Below are 20,949 nucleotides of genomic sequence, written 5' to 3'. Positions count from 1 at the left end.
TTGCATTATCAGGTGATCTACAGTGGAAATTTCTACAGTAATCCCCATATAGCCATGTCTTTTTCCCTTGCGTTTGTGTCGTTTCTAGCACACCAATGAACCCAAATTGCCTGATTAGGTGAATGAAGGATCAAGAAACCACATGTGCATTTACTTCTTTTAGATGCACCATCAAAGAAACCAGTAGGATATTCAATCTTGGGACAAGATTGTTTTTGTTTATTTTTACTTTTTCCCTTTCAAGATTGTAAACCAATAGAGTGTGTATCTCTAATGCGCTCCAACACCTGTGCAACACTTTCTCTGAAATTTTTAAAGATAATGTTATTCCTCCACCTACAGATCTCCCAAAAGCGAATATGAGGGATATAGCGCCAAGTAATATTCTGTTGGCTCCACCATTTGAGGCAGTCAGTAATGCAAGTAAATTGTGTGTATTGAAAGCCAAATTCACCAGCAATTTTATGCCAAATCTGAGAGGCCACTAAGCATGTTATGAATAGGTGGAGGATGTTTTCTTCCGCATTCTTACAAAGCACACATATCCCTCGACCAAACCATTTTCTCTTCTGGAGGTTTTCCCATCTTAAATTCTTTTTTTTCTAGACTAACCAAAGGAAAAATGTGATCTTAATGGGAATATTTGTTTTCCAGTATTTAAAGAACTATCATACCTCTTTTTTTTGTACATCGTGACAACACAGAGTATGATATGTATCTGCCACCATGACATTTGCGCGCTTCATTTTACTTGTCCAGATGATCATATCTCTTTTCACATCTCTATAGATTCCAGCAAGTTGTAGGTGTGTTCGAAGCCTATCCCATTCATGTGCTTCCTGTCCATTCAATCCTAACTCCCTGAACCATTCTTAGATGGGGCATCTGTCATGCCATGCCATTATAACTTACTTCCAGAAGAATATGCCTCAGTTGTTTAAACCATATATGAGACAAACAGGAAGCCTGGAAGCATCTTCAAGAAACAGAATTCTATCTTGTCCGATAACAATGTGGTCACCAGTATCCATTTTCTAGGCAAGAAGAAAAAGAAAGCAGTGCCAAACTTTTGTAAAACCGAGCCATATAGCAGAGCCCGATTTATTGCCAATACTTCCCCTATGCAACCACACAGGAAAATCTTGATCCTTCAAATATTTGTAACTAATAATCATACTCGATGTGCCATCCCCAAATATCCCTAGCCATAATGATTTAATTGATGCATAGCTAAATCTTCTCAGATTCAAAATTCCCCAGAATCCCACACACTTCGGCATGGTAATATGTTCCAGTTTGGTAAGATGGAATTTTTTCTTGTTTTTCATACCAGACCAAATGAAATTTTCTATGATTCCATTGAGTTTTTTTATGATGGTGAGTGGAAAATGATGCCATTGAGGAAATGGCCCTCAGCCACAGCCTTTTTAATGTGGAAGCTCAACCCATCCATAGCTAGAATGAATAATAGTGGGGATAGTGAGCAGCCCTGTCGAAGTCCCCTCACAGCCTTGAAGAAAGTCATAGGCTATCCATTAATGACCACAAGATATTGTACATTAGAGACACAGGCCATAATCCATTCGGCTACACTGGTTTGTATACCAACTTTGTGCAGAACCAATCTCAGATAGCTTCAATCCAGACAATGAAAATCTTTTTTTAGATACACTTTCATGATAGCCGCATTTTTTTTTTTTTTTGTGAATAGAGTGTAGACATTCCTGGGAAATCGCCACAACATCATGCATCTATCAATGTTGCAGAAAACCGAACTGTTGTGGGGAAATAAACTTAGAGAGGGAGTGCCTCATTCAATTTGCAATAGTTATAGAGATAATATTGTAAATGAGATTACAGAGAGAAATCAGATAGAAATCTAAAAAGGTGTGGGAGTGAGGTTTCTTCAGAATCAACATGATGTAAGTGGAATTCAAGTGAGAATGTATAAAGCCCCGATCCCATGATTCCTTGACCATATCAGCAAGATCATGTTTAAAAAGATAAAAAAAATGTGTGAAGAGCTCCATTGTCCATCCGTCAGGGTCGGGACTCTTATCTCCTTTGAAATATTTAAGGACCCCCAAGATTTCCTCAGTCGAAACAGGATGAAAGAGTGCCTGATTTGCATCCTCATCAAACATGGTGGGAAAATGTTCGACCCCCCAGATTTGATCCTCCGGGTTGACCAAAATCCTTTGATTGTACGCTTGCTGAAAGTGGGAAACAATCGTGCGACTGATGTCTTGTTGTGACTGAAGCTTAGTACCATTTGAATAAAAAATCTCCCAAATGGAATTTATCCTTCGTCTGTAATTTGAATATCTATGAAAAAATTTGGTATTTCAGTCACCTTCTCGAGTACAAATTGCTCTTCTCTTTAAATTCCATGTAATCTCTTTAATGTGGATCATCTTTTTCCTTTGGATTTCCAGAGCATGTATGCGGCTTCGAATATCATCAAATAGAAAATGCTCAAATAAATGAGGACAAATATCCAAGAGTTCTTTAGTAATAGCAGCAAGATCTCTGTTCATATTCTTTCTTTTCCTTTTCTCCCCTAACTTAATTTTATGGTTGGTAACCATGCTTTTAGGGATGATGTTAACACGATAACATTCTTCTTTTTTTATTTTTAAGAAGGATATTTTTTCATTAGAACTATTTGACGCGACTTTTTTTCTGATTAGGAAATGGAATGGACTTTCAAAGCAAATTCATAATTTTCATATTTTTTTTCTTTCTTTGATTTAATGCGTCTCGACAAGAAATGGAATGGACTTTCAAAGCAGATTCATAATTTTCATAATTTTCATTGATTTAATGATGTTTAGTTTGAGATAGATTTTTTATTATTACACTTGCCAAGTAATATGAAATTAAAAGATTAAAGGAAATTATGTAATATGAAATTAAAAGAGTAAAGTAAATTAAATATTATAAAGAGATGATTAATTTAAATTTTAAAAATTGAAATTGTTTGTTTATTGTAAAGGGAAAAATGAATATTCTTAAAATAAGAAGTTTTTTTTTAATTATATAGTAAAATTAAGAATTAGATAATTTCTAAATTGTTTTGGGAATAATGAGTTTATCAAATTTATAATACTAAAAAAATTGAAAACAAAAAATAAAAAATACTTTCACATAAATGTTTATTGCACAAGTAACTTTCTTTTACATTTAAGTGAAATTATAATAATTTTAGAAAAAAAATTCCAAATAATATGTTATTGTGTTAGAATTAGACAAATCATTTTTAATCTTAATAATTATTAATTATTATCCCTATTTAAAATATCAATACATCAACTTTCTACCTTTTATATATAAACATTCCTCATATCAACCTCTATACAAATTTATCACATGTAAATTCCTTCTCAACCAACAAACAAACAACAATTTTACTTATTATATCCCCTTCAAATAAATCCCTTCTTTACACAACAAAAATAAATAAAAATATAAATTTAACCTATAGTATCCCTATAATAACTAGGGATTTAGAATGCAAATATTGGAGGCATTCACTCCCTATGACGGTAAGAGAACTTTTTAGCGTATTCGTTGTTCATCGTAGTTGTTAATGTTTTTTTTTTAACACATGGTGAATCGGTAACTATCAAGTTTAATTCACGGGAGACCCAGGATCAAACCTCATTGCTGCCACTATAACACCAAGAGCATAACCAACCACCTGCAAGTCGGTTATACTAAGATCCTATGATTTTAGCAAGAGCACACCCACGGGAGGGGGGTCCGCCCCTCTAGCCGCCACCACAGCAGGTCACTGTACTCAATGAGATTTGAACTTCAGTCCTCCCGGGCTTCGCCCATGTGACTTACCGTCAAACCACACATCGTTAATGTTTTAATGATCAATGCAATTGGAGAATCTAGGTCCATTATGAAGAAAGATCGTTTTATTTAACTGGTACCAAAATTCTAGATTCAGAAACCCCTTCGTACGTGTGTATCCTCACATTTATCTTACGAGAAGAGTCCTTAGATCCTAATGTTTGAAATTCAAAACTGAAGTTGAATTTGAATAACCTTTGTCGAATAGTGGGAAAACATTGTCAAATTTGTGGGAAAGAAGGTGGTTCTGCATTAAATTATTTTTTAGGGATTAAGGTTTGGTTGGGAAAGAATGTTAATATGTAAATGTAAAAAGAGTGTACAAAACCTTTCAAATTTTATTTTTTAGGGATTAAGGTTTGGTTGGGAAAGAATGTTAATATGTAAATGTAAAAAGAGTGTACAAAACTTTTCAAATTTTAGGATTTATTTTGAAAAATATATAAATATTTTATTGTAATTACATTTTTTATTTTCTTACTATGTCATATAGTCTATATTTTTTTGGAATATTAAAAAATATTTTTAATTTTAAAGATTGATAAATATATTTAAAAATATTTTAATAAATATTTTTTAGTACATATTTTAAATAAAAAGATTCATTAAATTAATTTTATGTCTTTTTTAATCCATATACTCTTTCACAAAGAGTGAGGGTGGTTTATAACCATTCTCCATTTTGAAAATATTTTAATAAAAAAATTTCTAATACATATTTTAAATAAAAATACTAATTAAATTAGTTTTATATGTCTTTTTATTTAAAATATGTATTAGAAAAATGTTTATTGTCTAATCCATACATTCTTTCACAGATTCATAATGAGGGTGGTTCATAATCATTTTCCTTTAATATATTTGAAAATATTTTAATAAACATTTTTCTAATACATATTTTAAATAAAAAAACTAATTAAATTAATTTTATATGTGTTTTCTAATCCATACATTCTTTCACAAATTCACAGTGAGGGTGGTTCATAACCATTCTCCCTTTAGGGGCTTGTTATTCTTTCTATCCTTGTACCTTCACTTCTTGCCCTCAATCTATTTCTAGTTTCTTCATCTTCTAAAATTTGATTAATATATCACCTCATTAGACTATTTACACTTGACAAAATTGGAAAGTCATCCAACCTTTAAATTTTTTAAAAACAACACATTTTGCAATTTCCTACCTTTACTATGTATATCATTTTTTTTTAATAAATACTTATTTTATATCTCATTCTTAATACAATACAACTCCAATATCTAAAATCTAATAATTTTTATTTTTATAAAATACACTCTCATACTTATATCCCATCCATTAACGTATATGGTATCTAAAATATATTAATTTTACCTTTCATAAAATCAACTCTCATAATTATATATCATCCATTAACCTATGGGATAAAAAATACAATATTCTCAAACTATTTATGAAATCATCCTTCAATTAAGCTTTTGATATATTTCATATACAGGCTTTATCAAGATATATATTTTTAATCTCTTTAAAATAATATTAATTAGAATTATTTAAAAGAAATATATTTATTCAAAAATATTTAAGTTGCCCAATAGATAAACTCAAATATTTTCTAAGTTAAATAATTTTTTTGTTTAAGATTATATTTTTATTTAATTAATTATTTTTTACTATAAAATTTTATTTGTGGTGGATATCACTTATTTTAATGATGATGATTGATTCTTACTCAATTAGAATTGGTTTATTGATATTTAAGCAAATAAAAATATTACTTAAATTTCTTTAAAAAAAATATGTGGTGGAAAAGCATTAAGAGAAGCATTTTAAGATCATCATAATTTTGATGATTTAATGTTACAAAGATCGGCATGGTGATAAATATTTTGAAATTGGATCTAATTTGGGTATACAGAGTGCATAGATGATAGATTCTTTTGTCTCAAAGTGTTTTTGGAATTGTTCAATGTCCAATTTCACAATATAACTTGTGCTAGTTTACTCTGTTTTTTTCAAAAGTACTTTTTTTATTTCATATGAAATGAAAAGGTACAATCCCTTTACTTTAGATGTAACTTAAAAATAATCTAATCCATCCATGAAACTTACTATCAAGGGTCAACAATATTATTTTCTCTTTACACTAGTCAACGCCCCAAGATACATTTTTATTTCTTAGATTAGGTTTAACTAACTCATTATAATATATTAATTCTCTTTTATCCTATAATTATTTACTCCACTACAAATTTTCTTTAAATTTAAATGTAATAATATTTTAATATTATGATATTTTGCAAAATCACTTACTCTTTTAATTTCCAATAATTCAGTAAAAAATTAACATCTTTATATTATCTCAATTTAAATTCATCATTAGAATTGGAAATAATTTTAAAGATTTTGTTATTGTTTTTATTGTTTATTCATTTTTTTTAATTAAAATAATTATTTAAATTTTAAATAAATTAATTAATTAAAATAAAACTCTACTTAAAACAAAACTCATAAAAAATAAATGAATATATACATTTACTTATATATTTCAATGTAATTTACTAATATGAAACAATATCTCTAAGATTAATTAAATTTGTTTACAAATTAACTCATTATAATTTAAATCATTAAATTGAAAAAAATATAATAAATATTTTAAACTTTAAAAAACTCAATACCATGAACCACAAATATTGAGCTTATGACATCTATGTATCTATGTTTGTGAAAGATAATTCAAATAAATTCATAGTGTTTGCCTCATGCTATTAGAACAATGATGTTTATAATTGTGATATATGTGATGGTGTACACCATCACCATCAAGATGAAGAGGAGTACATACGTCAATAATAGTGACAACGGGTAGTGGGATTGTGTCATGGAAAATGGTGTTAATATGAATTCTCACCATCTACATCAAGAATTTGAATGTCATGTCATAGGGGTGAACTCACATGGTTACTCCCACTCCCTTGAACAAGGATGTTATAGTTTTTATGTCATAGTGGTGAATTCACATGGTCACTCCCACTCCCTTGAACAAGGATGCTATGGTTTTTATGTCATAGTGGTCAACTCACATGGTCACTCCATAGTGGTGAACTCACATGGTCACTCCCTTAAATAAGGAAGCTATGGTTTTTTGTTTTGGGAGCTCTCATCACCACCTACATCAAGAATCCAAATGCCTTGTCACAACGATGAAATCACATGGTCACTTCGTTCAAATGGAGAAAGAGGATAGAGTAATTGCAAAGAGAAACCATAGGAACCTTATGACATTGTAGTAAAGGTTAATAGTGTTGAATCTATGTTGGTATTTACTATGTCTTTATGATGTTAGTGGAGGTTTTCTTGAAAATAAATCTATCACACTAAGGGGGATTGATCTCTTGGTGAATCATCTGTCCAAGAATTGCGTTGGCATGTCAAAATAGTAACTTTTTTTTTCCCTTGAGTAGAAACCTTTAGTTAGATACCTCTTAGGAATTAGGGTTTCACACTCGGCCATAGGTGACAACCTTTCTCGGTCCTTCGATTCTATTTGGAAATCCTCCATGATTGAAACCATTTATATCCTATAGTTTGTAGTCTCAACTAAGCTCAAAACTTTTTAAAGGAAAGGAGGAGTTGTCTACTAGTCTAAGATGGAACAAGTTGAGAATAATCTGAAAAAAAGAAGATAAAGTTGGGGTTAAGGAAATTGAAGATAAAGTTGTTAAGGAAATTGATGAAGAGATTCTAAGTGGAATATTGACATAATAACTCTTGAGAAGCCAAGACACAAAATTCTTTAGAATGGTTGAGCTATACTGGCACACTAAAAGATTCAATGACTAGGAGCCAATAATTTTACTTCTTGGTAGACTCTAATATTGAAGAAGATAATTATCTTTTCCATATGTCAAGTATTTTAGCTTCTTGATGTCTAGTTTTGAGGTTTAGTTCTTCGGACTTTCCTTGTAGCATAGCTAAGCTTGATGCAATCATACTCATAGTTTTTAAATTTTACCTCTTCATATTATATGAAGTTATGTTGAAACCATTTAGTACTATTCTTGTTATCTATTATGCAGATTGTATGAATCTATAGTATTTTTCTTTTGGCTAGTAAGCAATTATCACCCAATAGAGACCAAAGGCAACATGAATTGGAATAGAATAACTATTTCCAATTATAACTCCAAATGTTTGTAACTTTTTGATTTTGCGGATGGTTTGGTTTTGGCCTACACTCGGTGTAGATGGCTTGGTTTGGGCCTAGTCTGTTTGTTTTGGCCATTGTAGTATAGTTAAGGCCCCATGCCATAGTTACAATAACAATTAAAATTCACATACGTGTAGTGTAGTTCAAACCCTCTTAGAGTAAAATTGACAAATTCAAAATAACTTAAAGAAACCTTGCATGGGATTTTTCGAAATAGAAATCCATTAACCATGTCTGAGTGGAAATTTCAGAGGAACTCAACCTATAGATCAATGTTACTCGAATTAGTGTTCAAGAAATTAACATTTTAAATCCAATGAGAAACCATCATGCCGATAACCATACCTGCGAAGACAAATAACAAGTGGGGTATAGATCAATGTTACTCGAATTAAGTGTTCAAGAAATTAACTTTTTAAATCCAATGAGAAACCATCATGCCGATAACCATATCTGTGAAGACAAATAACAATTGGGGTTATAACCCTTAAATGTTGAATAGAAAACAATTACAATACCCCAAGGAGGGAAAATATAACCATTATACCTAGCACCACACCTTTGTTCTAATTTTGTCCGCACTAGAGCACTAAAAATTCACCAATAGTGGTAAGAATCAAAAGTGATAAGAATAATTGCTCAATTTCTCTCTCGGAGAATGCTTTGAATACACTGGAGTCTGAAAAAAGAAAAATGGAATTTCAAACCCTCTATTCATACTATAAATCGAGCAACACAACACTAAACAAGTTTACAGTGAGAGTAATCTCCCATTCTCTCACTATAACCAACATTATGAAGCGACCAAAGATAACATTAGACAAGTTTGGGATATAGCACAGGGTTTTGTGAGAATCCAAATTAATATTAATAACTGATGTTATAAAACAAAACCCTTAAAAAGTATGATCGTAGAAGTTCCCGAATTACTTCTATGGCATCACACGAAACAAGAAATCCAGTTTCATGTTCAGAACCACTTTTTAGCCATGAAACTTGTATTCTTATTCAGAGTTGAAAATGGAAACCCTAATGTTGTACAGGACCTGCAACCCATTCATAATAGTTAAGCACGGTTGCAAATAAGAAACGAGAATAATAAGAAATACATAAAATTGAACGAAACAAAGAAAACCATAATTTATACAGATGTGTGTATCAAGCTCTGCTTGGAGATGATAGGCGTCCTAGTGAAAAAATTACAAGTATAATGAGGCCAAGTGTCCAGAGAATTCAAGCAGGTCCCTTGATACCTTGAAACCCTTAGAGCAGCGCTCTACTAAACCTGAAAAGCCAAATGAAATTTGAATGAGAACTAGGGTACTAGGGCATCACGGTTAGGTTTTATCCAAAGCCATCCCAGCCCTTTGATTTCACAAATTCAATCCCCATCATTGAATATTCCAAGTACAAAGGACACATGAAAATCACATGGGAAGAGGTTGCGTGGTCCATCACGAGAACGACAAGTATATAGTCGACGAGGCCGTGAGGTCCATCACGAGAATGACAAGCATATAGTCGTAGGCCATGGGATTTATTTATCCGACATGAACGACTTTGGGTGTAAAATTTTGTATATAAAGGTGCAGTGAGAATGGTGATTGTCGTACCCAGAGTTTATACGATTCCCAAAATTGTAACCATTACAAATAAGACGCAAATCATTTCAGCCAATCAAATAAATTAAAATTAAATTTGAAATAGTTAAAAAACCAAATTAATTTTGGTTTTATAATCCTTATAATTGCATTTTAATTTTCAACCAAACAACAATTTAATGCAATATAAATTTCTTTATCCACTTATTTAATAATTTAATAAACAATATTAGTACATCCAAACATTCTCATTCTATTAATAAACAGTATTAGTATATCCCAACATTCTCATTTTATCTCTGTGGGTGGAGTTGAGACATGTAACAAAAATTAAATTTTTTCCAAATAAAATTAAATTTTCTTTAAATATAAAAGCAATGTATGCTATATTAAAAAACCAAAAATGTATATGCATTTTTAATTAGTTTTAATTAAAATCATTGTAAAACATCTTTAATTTTACTCTCATTATGGCCACTTGATTTGTTGTTGATATTACAACTCAACTCCTCACTCTCACTCATAAATAAAATATTTCTATTACAATATGATCTAATATAGTTTCATATCAACTTTAAAAAGAGCTAAAGTAATTAAACATGAAAAAAAAGTGTGAATAAAATGTAAACGTTTCAAACATATATCAACACGAGATTTAAATAAACAATTGAAGATTTATATTAACTAGTTTATGTCTATACTAGTTTCATGTATATTTATAAACAAAATGTTTAATTAAAAATTAAAAAATAAAAATAAAAATATCAAATACCTCGTAATAAGAATGATAAGAAGGGAATGCTGAAGATTTATGTTAATTAATTTATGTCCATAGGAACTTCATATATATTTATAAACAAAATGTTTAATTAAAGTTAGAAAAACAAAATAAAAATATTAAATACATCGTAATAAGAATAATAAGAAAGGAATGCGTAATTCTTGATATAAAATTAATAAACATTCATAATAATAAAAAAATTCAGTGTAGGTCATCAATAAATACTTTATTATGCATAAGTAAGGAAAATTGATGTGTATATGTCATATATAAAGCAATTAAAAAAAAAATAGATTTTATGATTAAAACATATCAAGTAGTCTCACTATTTTACATTTTGGTCTTTGTGTAGATTATTTTTTTGTCAATTTTCCCTTAAATCCAACAAATATTTTTGGACATGTGAATAATCTGTAATATATAATTCAAAAATACAATTTCAACAATGAAAGATGACAAATTATATATATATATATATATATATATATATATATATATATATATATATATATTCAAATTTTGCATCTTAAAGGAGGTTTGCACCTAAATATTTGATCCCTAGTTGTGCATGCTAGATCTATGATTATAATAGATATACACTAATTGTATTTTGCACTTGTAATATATAACACACACAAATGCTAGGACGAAATTTACATCTTTTCCATAGAAAATTCCAAGTTAATACCTTAAACATCAAATCATGCCACATTAAATTAACAAATTTAAATAAAACCATGGTCTTTCGTGTTTTTAAACACCAATAAACATAGATATGTTTGATACAACATTTTTATATAAACATTATTACATTAACTTAAAGATATTGGCCTATTAAAATAGTGTTATATAATGACATGTATATAAAATAATACATCCTACCACCATAAATGCATGAGCATTGCTATTTTGTTTATTATTAATTGTTCAAATAGATTATCGTTATCCTTTGTCATATATATATATATTTATCATTCAACAATAAAATAAAAAATAAAACTAAATTTATATTAAAAAAATACATAAATAAAATACTCAAATTATAAATAGAATCATTTAATCTTGTAACATATTTACTATATATTATCACAATTCAACACTATACCAAGTTAAAAATTTTAATTTCTAAAAATTATAATTTCAATCTTCTAGATCCATTTATAAAAAAAATACTAAAAATATTATTTCACCATACATGAAATTTGGTTTATAAAAAAATTTTGATTATGTAAAATTTTTTATTAAATTTTTAAAACATTTGTAGTGAGAGAAAAATCTCTTTAATATACCCTTGAATTACTCCATATAAAATTCTTAAAATAAATAACCTTTTAAAGATTAGCAAACACTTTTTTTAATTAATGAAGCGACTACTAAAGTTACTATCATATTATTTAATTATAGATATCATGAATACTATCCATTTTTCTAAATATTACATTGTAAAATTAAACAACAGTCACTATCTGGTATTGACGAATGAGATATTAAATAACATTTTGAAAAAAAAAATCAGTTAAGTAAATACATATTTATTTATATTTTGATTATAATATTTCCTAGTATTTAATATTTTGAATATTAAAATAAATTTATCTTAAAAAATATTATATTTTTTAAAAATAAAATAAAAGATAATATTAAATTTCATTTTCCACAAAATATTACAGAAATAGTGATTTCTCTATTAAGGATGATTAAAATTGTTAGAATTAAAAATTTAATTATATTTAAAGAACATCTGTACGGTCACCCCTTATACAATAATGATAATTGTATTTAATGATTATTATAGAAATTAACATTTATTATTTTATAGATATTACTTAAAATTGTTTAAAACTAATAATTATGCTATCAAAATAATAATATTTAGACAATATTTTATATAAGGTTAAAAAATATTTCATTTAATGATTATTATATAAATTAACATTTATTATTTTATAGATATTATTTAAAATTGTTTGAAACTAATAACTATGTCACATATTATTTTTGGGATTCAATTGCATTAAGTAAGTTATTCATCTATGATCATTTTCATGAGAGCTAGTCGTAACTCATTCATCTATAATCATTTTCATGAGAGGTAGTCGTCACTGACTAATTTCTCATGATTTTTGAATAGTCCACTTAGCACTCATTGCATCGGGTGATCTTCACAGGGGTGAAGAACAGGGATTGAAACCAGTGAAATGAATCACATAGACCATTTTCATGAGAGGTAGTCATAATTGACTAATTTCTCATGATTTTTGAATAGTCCACTACTCACAGGGGTGAAGAAGTGGGATTGAAATTAGTGAAATGCATCCCATAGACCATTTTCATGAGAGGTAGTCGTAACTGACTAATTTCTCATGATTTTTGAATAGCCCAGTTAGCACTCATTGCATCAGGTGATGCTCACAAGGGTGAAGAAGTGGGATTGAAACTATTGAAATGAAGCACATAGCATCGATCATCACTGACTAATTTTTCATGATTTTTGAATAGTCCACTGCTCACAGGGGTGAAGAAGTGGGATTGAAACTAGTGAAATGAATCCCATAGACAATTTTCATTAGAGGTAGTCGTAACTGACTAAATTCTCATGATTTTTGAATAGTCCACTTAGCACTCATTGCATCGGGTGATGCTCACAAGGGTGAAGAAGTGGGATTGAAACTATTGAAATGAATCACATAGCGCTGATCATCACTTTCGGGGCTTGCATCCGGTAACCAAGACTTCCTGGGAGGTCACCCATCCAAGATCACCTTTGGCTCAAGTGCGCTTAACTATAGAGTTTTCCCCACAATCATGCTCACTTAGCTTGCTACCCCATTTGCAAAACCTTAGCAAGTATTGTGCATCATGAACCATTCAAGTAGAGCTCCCTTCACATTTTTGTATTTAAGTATTGAGGATTTTTCACAGTGCATTATATTAGATATCATTTTTTGGATTCAACTACGTTAAGTAAGTCATTCATTTATGACCATTTCCATGAGAGGTAGTCGTAACTGACTAATTTCTCATGATTTTTTAATAGTCCACTTAGAACTCGGGTGAAGAAGTGGGATTGAAACTAGTGAAATGAATCACATAGCGTCAATCATCACTTTTGGGGCTTGCATTTGGTAACCAAGACATCTGGAGAGGTCACCCATCCCAAATCACCTCTGGCTCAAGCACACTTAACTGTGGAGTTTTACCCACAATCAAGCCCACTTAGCTTAACTTCCGGTGATGATTGACGCTATACAATTCATTTCACTAGTTTCAATCCCACTTCTTCACCCCTGTGAGCATCACTCAATGCAATGAGTATTAAGTGGTCTATTCCAAAATCATGATAAATTAGTCATTTACGACTACCTCTCATGGAAATGTTCATAAATGAATGACTTACTTAAAATAGTTGAATCCTAGAAATGATATCTAATATAATGCACTGCAAAAAACTCCTCAATACTTAGATAAAAAAGAGTGAACGAAGCTCTACTTGAATGGCTCATGAGGCACAATACTTGTTATATATTTGCAAATGGGGTAGTAAGATAAGTGGGCTAGATTGTGGGGAAAAATCCAGAGTTAAGCACGCTTGGGCCAAAGGTGATTTGGGATGGGTGACCTTCGGGGAAGTCCTGGTTACCAGGTGCAAGCCCCGGAAGTAACGATTAACGCTATGTGATTTATTTCACTAGTTTCAATCCCACTTCTTCACCTGATGCAATGAGTGCTAAGTGGACTATTCAAAAATCATGAGAAAGTAGTTAGTTACGACTACCTCTTATGGAAATGGTCATAAATGAATGACTTACTTAACTTAGTTGAATCCCATGAGGCACAATACTTGCTAAGGTTTTGCAAATGGGGTAGCAAGCTAAGTGGGCTTGATTGTGGGGAGAACTCCATAGTTAAGCATGCTTGAGCTAGAGGTGATCCCAGTAAGTCCTGCTATGTGATTCATTTCACTAGTAGTGCTAAGTGGACTATTCAAAAATCATAATATCTAATATAAATCACAGCGAAAACCCCTCAATACTAAGTGGACTTTTCAAAACTCATGATATCTAATATAAAGTGGATATATAGTGATGATTGATATCTAATATAAAGTGGATATAAAGTCACAAATATCATGATATCTAATATAAAGTGGAAATAAAGTGTTGATTGATTCATTTCACTAGTAGTGCTAAGTGGACTCCTCAATACTAAGTGGACTATTAAAAAATCATGATATTTAATATAAAGTGATGATTGATGCTATGTGATTCATTTCACTAGTAATACTAAGTGGACTATTCAAAAATCATAATATCCAATATAATGCACTATGAAAGCCTCTCAAAACTTAATAATTGTGCTATCAAAATAATAATATTTAAAAAATATTTTATACAAAAATAAAAAATATCTCACACAATTTTAGTTGGAAAGATAATAAAAGTAATTATAATATAAAATAGTTACCTTATTTTTCATTTAAGCCTTAACATTTTTAAAATCATTAAAATTATAACACTGATAATTAGGAAAAAATCATATTATATATATATATAAATAATTCGTCGGGCATATCCATCATGGCACAGTCGTTCACGACTAGATGAAACCAACTAATTCAAAGCCAACTATTCTTGAAAAAGTCTATTAATCTTGAAGTTTCAAGTATATTTAATTATTCAAACCAGATTCAAAATTGAATACTAAATTTGGATTTTAATGTTACATGTATTTATTCTAATACAATAGAGATTAAATTGTAAAATTACTTTTAATAAATATAATTTATTAAATTTTATTTAAAAAATTAATATTTCACAACTGCCACCTTTATGGAAGGTCTGGTGTAGGATTATCATAATTCATTTGTAGAATAATTATTAAATCATATTCTTTATCAAGCACGAGCTTGTACCAGCCTATTGAAACTATTTGGGCTTCGCCTATTAAAGCTTCCCATTCTCATCACATTGAATTATAAAAGTTGTCTCATCGTTGCAAACATTTAAGTTTTTTACTGTCTGTTGCACCTCAAATATCCTCCACTGCTTGACAGGTTTGCCTGGATGGAACGTCAACTGTAATCCCAGCTCGCCTTTCGCAGCCCCAAAAATTGAAGCTCTGCCCTTCAGATTTGCAGATGCTCTACTGCAATTATATTAAGAAGGGTCTCATATACCACATGCCCTTCACCCATCACGATCCCCAATTCGTTTCACCGGTGGAGCTCCTGAAGAAGAGCCTCTCCAAAACACTCGTCCTTTTCTACCCATTGGCAGGAAGGCTCATCACTTTCTCAAATGGCATTCTGTACCTCGACTGAAATGATGCCAGCACCGAGTTGATCAAAGCATCCACATTAGATGTCAGAATTCGAGAAATAACGAGGCCGAAGGTCAGTCTAGTGGTTCGCCAACTTTTTTCTCTAGATGGCACTATCAATCATAATGATCATTTTCTCCCTCCACTGGTGGTCCAGGTGAGTTCATGCCCTTTCTAAAATTTCTTAGGTAGTGTTTAAAATTATTGCTCATTTTTTATCTAGAGCTCAAACAGGAGAGGCTTTGTCCCTATCATTTTTGAAAAGGAAAAATTCCTCTCTTTCCTTTTGTTCAATGAAAAATCTGAATTCATTTGACCAGGGAATAAGATCATTGATTTTCTCTTTTTCTTTCTTACATCCTAAATTTGATAATAATCAGGTAACTAAGCTGAGAGATGGAGTTGCGATAGGTTTCATGATTAACCACATGGTGGTAGATGGGAATTCACTGTGGCATTTCATCAACTCATGGGCCAATCTTTGCAGAGGAGAGACCACAATCTCTCACCCATCACTTCCCAGCTGGTGTTTCAACATATAGGGCTCCCACATAACTCTCAATCTGCCCATAACCCAAACGATTGAGAAATTTTCCCCTATTTCACTTCAGCAAGGAGACGATCTCAAGGCTAAAGGAAAGAGATAACCAGAAGAATTCAAAGGAGCCAAATACAATCTCATCCTTCATAGGAACTCTTTGCACACATATGGGAGGCCATCATAGGGCTCGTGCCCTCCCTTCCCACGAAACGATGAACTTCAATCTCACGGTGGACTGTTGACCCAAATTGATACCTCCATTGTTGGAAATAATAATCCCAACCACTGCAATAAACACCCTCGCAACCATACTTGTCAGAAGTATTTTTACAGCTTGCGTCTTTGTTTGAATATGGAAGAACTAAAGCCAGGTGCAAACCATTCCAAAATGCAACAAGGAATTTAAAGCATTTAATGTAGTTTTCTAAATAGATATGGGAAAACATTCATTTAGAAATGCAACAAGGAATTTAAATAATTTAATGTATTTTGCTAAATAGATATGGGCAAGCATTCATTTAGTGACTATTGCCCACACTCCACAAACACTTGCACGATTCTGATCACACTCAACAACATCATCATATTAATTATTTTGCTATGTCATGAATTAAATGTAAGATCGTATGTTGAGTTAAATATGAATGTAAAAGTCATTTTGTAAAGTGACAAAATAAGAGAATTAAAGAAAAAGTGTGAGAGTCTCTGAGGAGAAAATGGTGGAGAAAATTTTGGTGGGCGTGTGAAAACAATTACTTTGTTTTACTGTGTGTTATTCCGCGTGAAGTATTTTGTTTTTACTTTGTAAATGAGCTGCAGTCTCATGTGAATGTATTTGCAAGATTTAGAAATCAATCCTAAGTTTTATTTGTGATGCTCCAAGCTTTAAGCTTTGTTTTTTCCATAAGTGCATTATGTGCATTTATTAAGTCTCTTCAATAGCTCCGCAAAATCCAGGTCCGTGAAATCAGCTTCACCAATGTCATAGAGCTACACGAAATTACCTCCGTGGTGCGTGAAGGTGAGCTGCGCGAAAATAGCTTCACGAAATATTTTACTTTGCCTCTCTACGTAAATTTTTCTTCAAGTTTTCTAACATGGTATTTGACCAGGTTAAATATTGTTAGTGTAAAAACAAGTGCTTTTACTAGCAATAAGAATTGTTTTGAAGGCAGATTGTTTAGGCAGATTTTTTTTAGCATATTTACCAACAGGTAGAAAGTTTTCTCTCCACAATGTGCCAAGGTGAGCGGCGCGAAAGTAGCTTCTTGAAATATTTTACTTTTCCTCTCCGCGTAAATTTTTCTTCAATTTTTATAACATGGTATCTGAGCACATTAAATATTGTTAGTGTAAAAACAAGTTTTTTTTACTAGTAGTAAGAATTGTTTTCAAGGAAGATTGTTTTTAGAATATTTACCAGCAGGTAGAAAGTCTTTTTTACACTTATAAATGGAAACTTCAAGCACAAGCTTGACTAATCCTCAAATACCTCAGTTTAAGGGAAAAAATTATGATTATTGGGTTATTACAATGAAGGCTCTGTTTTCTTCTCAAGACATTTGGGATTTGGTGGAGAATGGTTTTCAAGAACTAGTAGATGTAGTAGCATACGATGCCTTATCTCAACAAGAAAGAGATTTGTTAAGAGACAACAGGAACAAGGATTCAAAATCCTTGTTTTATATTTTCCAGGAAGTTCATGAAGGTATTTTCCCAAGGGTTGAAGTAGCAATGAAGTGCAAGAAAGCATGGGACACCCACCATACAGCCTACCAAGTGTTATCGGGAAATCTAGTGTTTCTTCAGCGCTGCTAGTCCCACTAAGATGGGTAGCTATCTTAGAAACAAACAGATTAAAGTCACTTGTTTTTCCTTTACGAGAGAGAGATGGGAAAGAAGCAAAGAGTACCAACCTCAGTCTTCTGCTTGGCTCCTCACTTGTTTCCTTTCCCTATGACAGAATCTCACCACTGCTTCCTTACTTGTCCAGCTTCAAAGAGCACTTGTAGATTCACAACAGCATAATACCATCAAAGCTAAGAGATATTTCACTGTAAAAATATAGGATTAGATATATATTGACCATACAAATGCATATAACAAACACAATATTCAGAGATACACAAGAATATGGAGGAAAACTGAAAGAGCTTTATTAGTAAAAGTCATAGAAGAGAGGATTACAACCACTTGGTCTGACCCAGCGCCATCCTCCCAACTTGAAATCCCTCTTCACCTCACACAAAGCAAGATCACCCAACCATGTCTTCAAAGAGAAACCAGCAGCACCTCTTTGAAAATTACCCAATTCCAACCTTTGGATCTCTTAGATGAGGGATCGATTTATAGATATTTGCAAGGGGGTGAGTCAGCTTCTGGGATTTTGATTAGTGTCATCTCTTTGATATTTCTTAGTTCCACATGAATATTTTAGACCTCTTACTCATCCCTGGGTGAACTCAGAGAGGCAAGTGTCAAATGAGCAGTTTCTAGACGATTCTCTGGGTTTCCACCTAGCAAACTGCTTGTGCCATTTGTCTGCTCTCGCTCATCGCACCCTATAGAAGGGCTTTCCAGTATGCATCGCACTTTTTGCATGTGGCAGGTGAGATGGATTGCACCTTTTGCACTGGGTAGTCTGTATGGTCCTGCCTTGACCAGTTCTAAGTGGTTTTTCATGGAAAACTTCTGGGAGATGATGTAACCAGCAGACCTTGCTCCTTTAGGGTATGAAACAACACTTTTAGGGACTTATAAGCCCTTGGTTTATGGACATATATGATTGGGGTTGCAGTGCCCAAATATGTCTATAACGATTGCCCTCTAAAGCATGAGGTCATAAATCTTTTGATGTCGGGGGAAATGCTTTATAGTGAGGATCCGAGGTTTTTCGCACTGGAAGGTGACCTGTAATAAGATACAATACAATACATTATCTTCATAATATTTTCATGATCTAGCTGAGGCAGGAATTCCCATGCTCAACTTGATAAATTCATTTTCATGCACATAGGACAGACAACCGTCTGTGTGCAGACTGATGATTCTGGTAGAGCCATCATCCCTTAGTTTGGATGATTATCTATGCAGCAATGATGTACATTTGATGTCTTTATTTTCCTGATTATATCGTAGCTCGGATGGATGAAACTAGATCCGGGGTCTTCAAAACTCATTCAATCTTCATCCGAAAGTATAATTCGATGCATGTGAAAAGATGTTCTGATGTCGAACATTGAAGGACATCGCCTGATTACCAGCCAATGATTTAAGTTGTTAATAGATGCAAGAGGAATCACCGATGATGATGATGACCCTCAAGGTACTGCAATACAATTCACGTGGTGTGAATACATGAGTTGATGTCGAACAACGCACAAATCTTTTTATCGAAGGCCATTAGTGTAAATCTGTCGACGGAAGTGAGAAACTTTCCATTGAGGTATGCAAGCTTCAAAGTACTGGAAGGGTTGTCAATAGGTCGGCTTCTTGGATAATGAGCTAATGTCGACAAGAAGTGACCTGTGATAAGAGGGCATTAATGGATCCCACATCTACGACATGGAACGGAGCAAATGATCTTGTAGAGGTGAAAACAATCTGATGATACAAGGTTCAGGATGGCGGTCATGAAAGAATGAAGTGTGAAGGTATTGTAACGGATGAGACACAAGCTGGGTAGGTAAATTCTATGAGTGACTTCTCTTGAACATATCGGCGACACTCAAATGGATTGGTAGCGTTAACCCCAAAAGTGGATGGTACAATGGACCAATGGTGATATGACCGGTGAACGGAATAACCCAACCTGACTCAATGATGGTGATGGAGTGAAAGTGTCATGTTCAAGAGCAACCTGCTACCAATAAAGATTCTTCAAGTTTTCTTCCCAATTTTCCCCAGTCATTTCTGACCAATACCTCTTTATTTTTGTCAAGCTTGAGGAGGATAACATATGCTTGTTCTATAATTTTCCCTTCGGGCAAACCCGTTGCTGTGTATTAGCAAGCCTAGCAACTGTGAAACTCGCTCTTGTCTGAATGGACAAGTTTGTCGCTATTGTTTTAACGAGTTTAATGACAAGGATAACTTGGTTCTTTTCAATTTTAGAGAGTCTAAAAAGAGACGGAAAGAAGACTCCAATATTCCTTTTTCATAACATAATCCCTTAAGTCCGAAAAAGTGTAAAACAATGCGAAAGGGATGACTTTTCGATAGTTTTAACGAGCCGACAAGACAAACACTCGATTTTTTTGTGTAATAATCCCTCAGGTCCAAAAAGATTAAAATCTAGAGGAGGGATAACACTTCCAATCACTTTAACGAGCTGGAGAGGCCAATCGCTCGGAAATATTTTCATATTTTACGAGTCAGATGAAAAGAGCTTAAAGGAGACTCGGTTTTTGAGGAACGAGTGATGTTTTCAGACAGCAGCTGGTTCTAGGTAAGGTTTGGAACTTTATAATCATGACAATGTAAAAAGGTGGCTAATAGGATCACTCGTCGCAGCTGTTCCTCAAAAGGGATAAACAATCAAATGGAGGTGAATGATCGGCAACAACAGAGTGGAGGTGATGGCAAGAACACGACCAAGGCTCAAAACCTGATGATAATGCATTCACAACGGTTATTTATCGGAGATGGGTTCATTTT

At 32.2% G+C, this 20,949-nt stretch overlaps 1 pseudogene; it reads left to right on the top strand.

The window, feature by feature from the left end:
- LOC149148605 (putative acetyltransferase At3g50280) overlaps positions 1-20,949 on the top strand; it is a 52,084-nt pseudogene that overhangs the window by 21,247 nt on the left and 9,888 nt on the right.

This window comes from Pinus tabuliformis, chromosome 9, assembly GCF_031772625.1.
Source record: "Pinus tabuliformis cultivar Carrire ecotype Pingquan chromosome 9, CPIR1, whole genome shotgun sequence".
In the NCBI taxonomy this organism is placed as follows: Eukaryota; Viridiplantae; Streptophyta; class Pinopsida; order Pinales; family Pinaceae; genus Pinus; species Pinus tabuliformis.
Note: the sequence above shows the minus strand (reverse complement) of the source record. Positions and strands in the feature narration are given on the sequence as shown.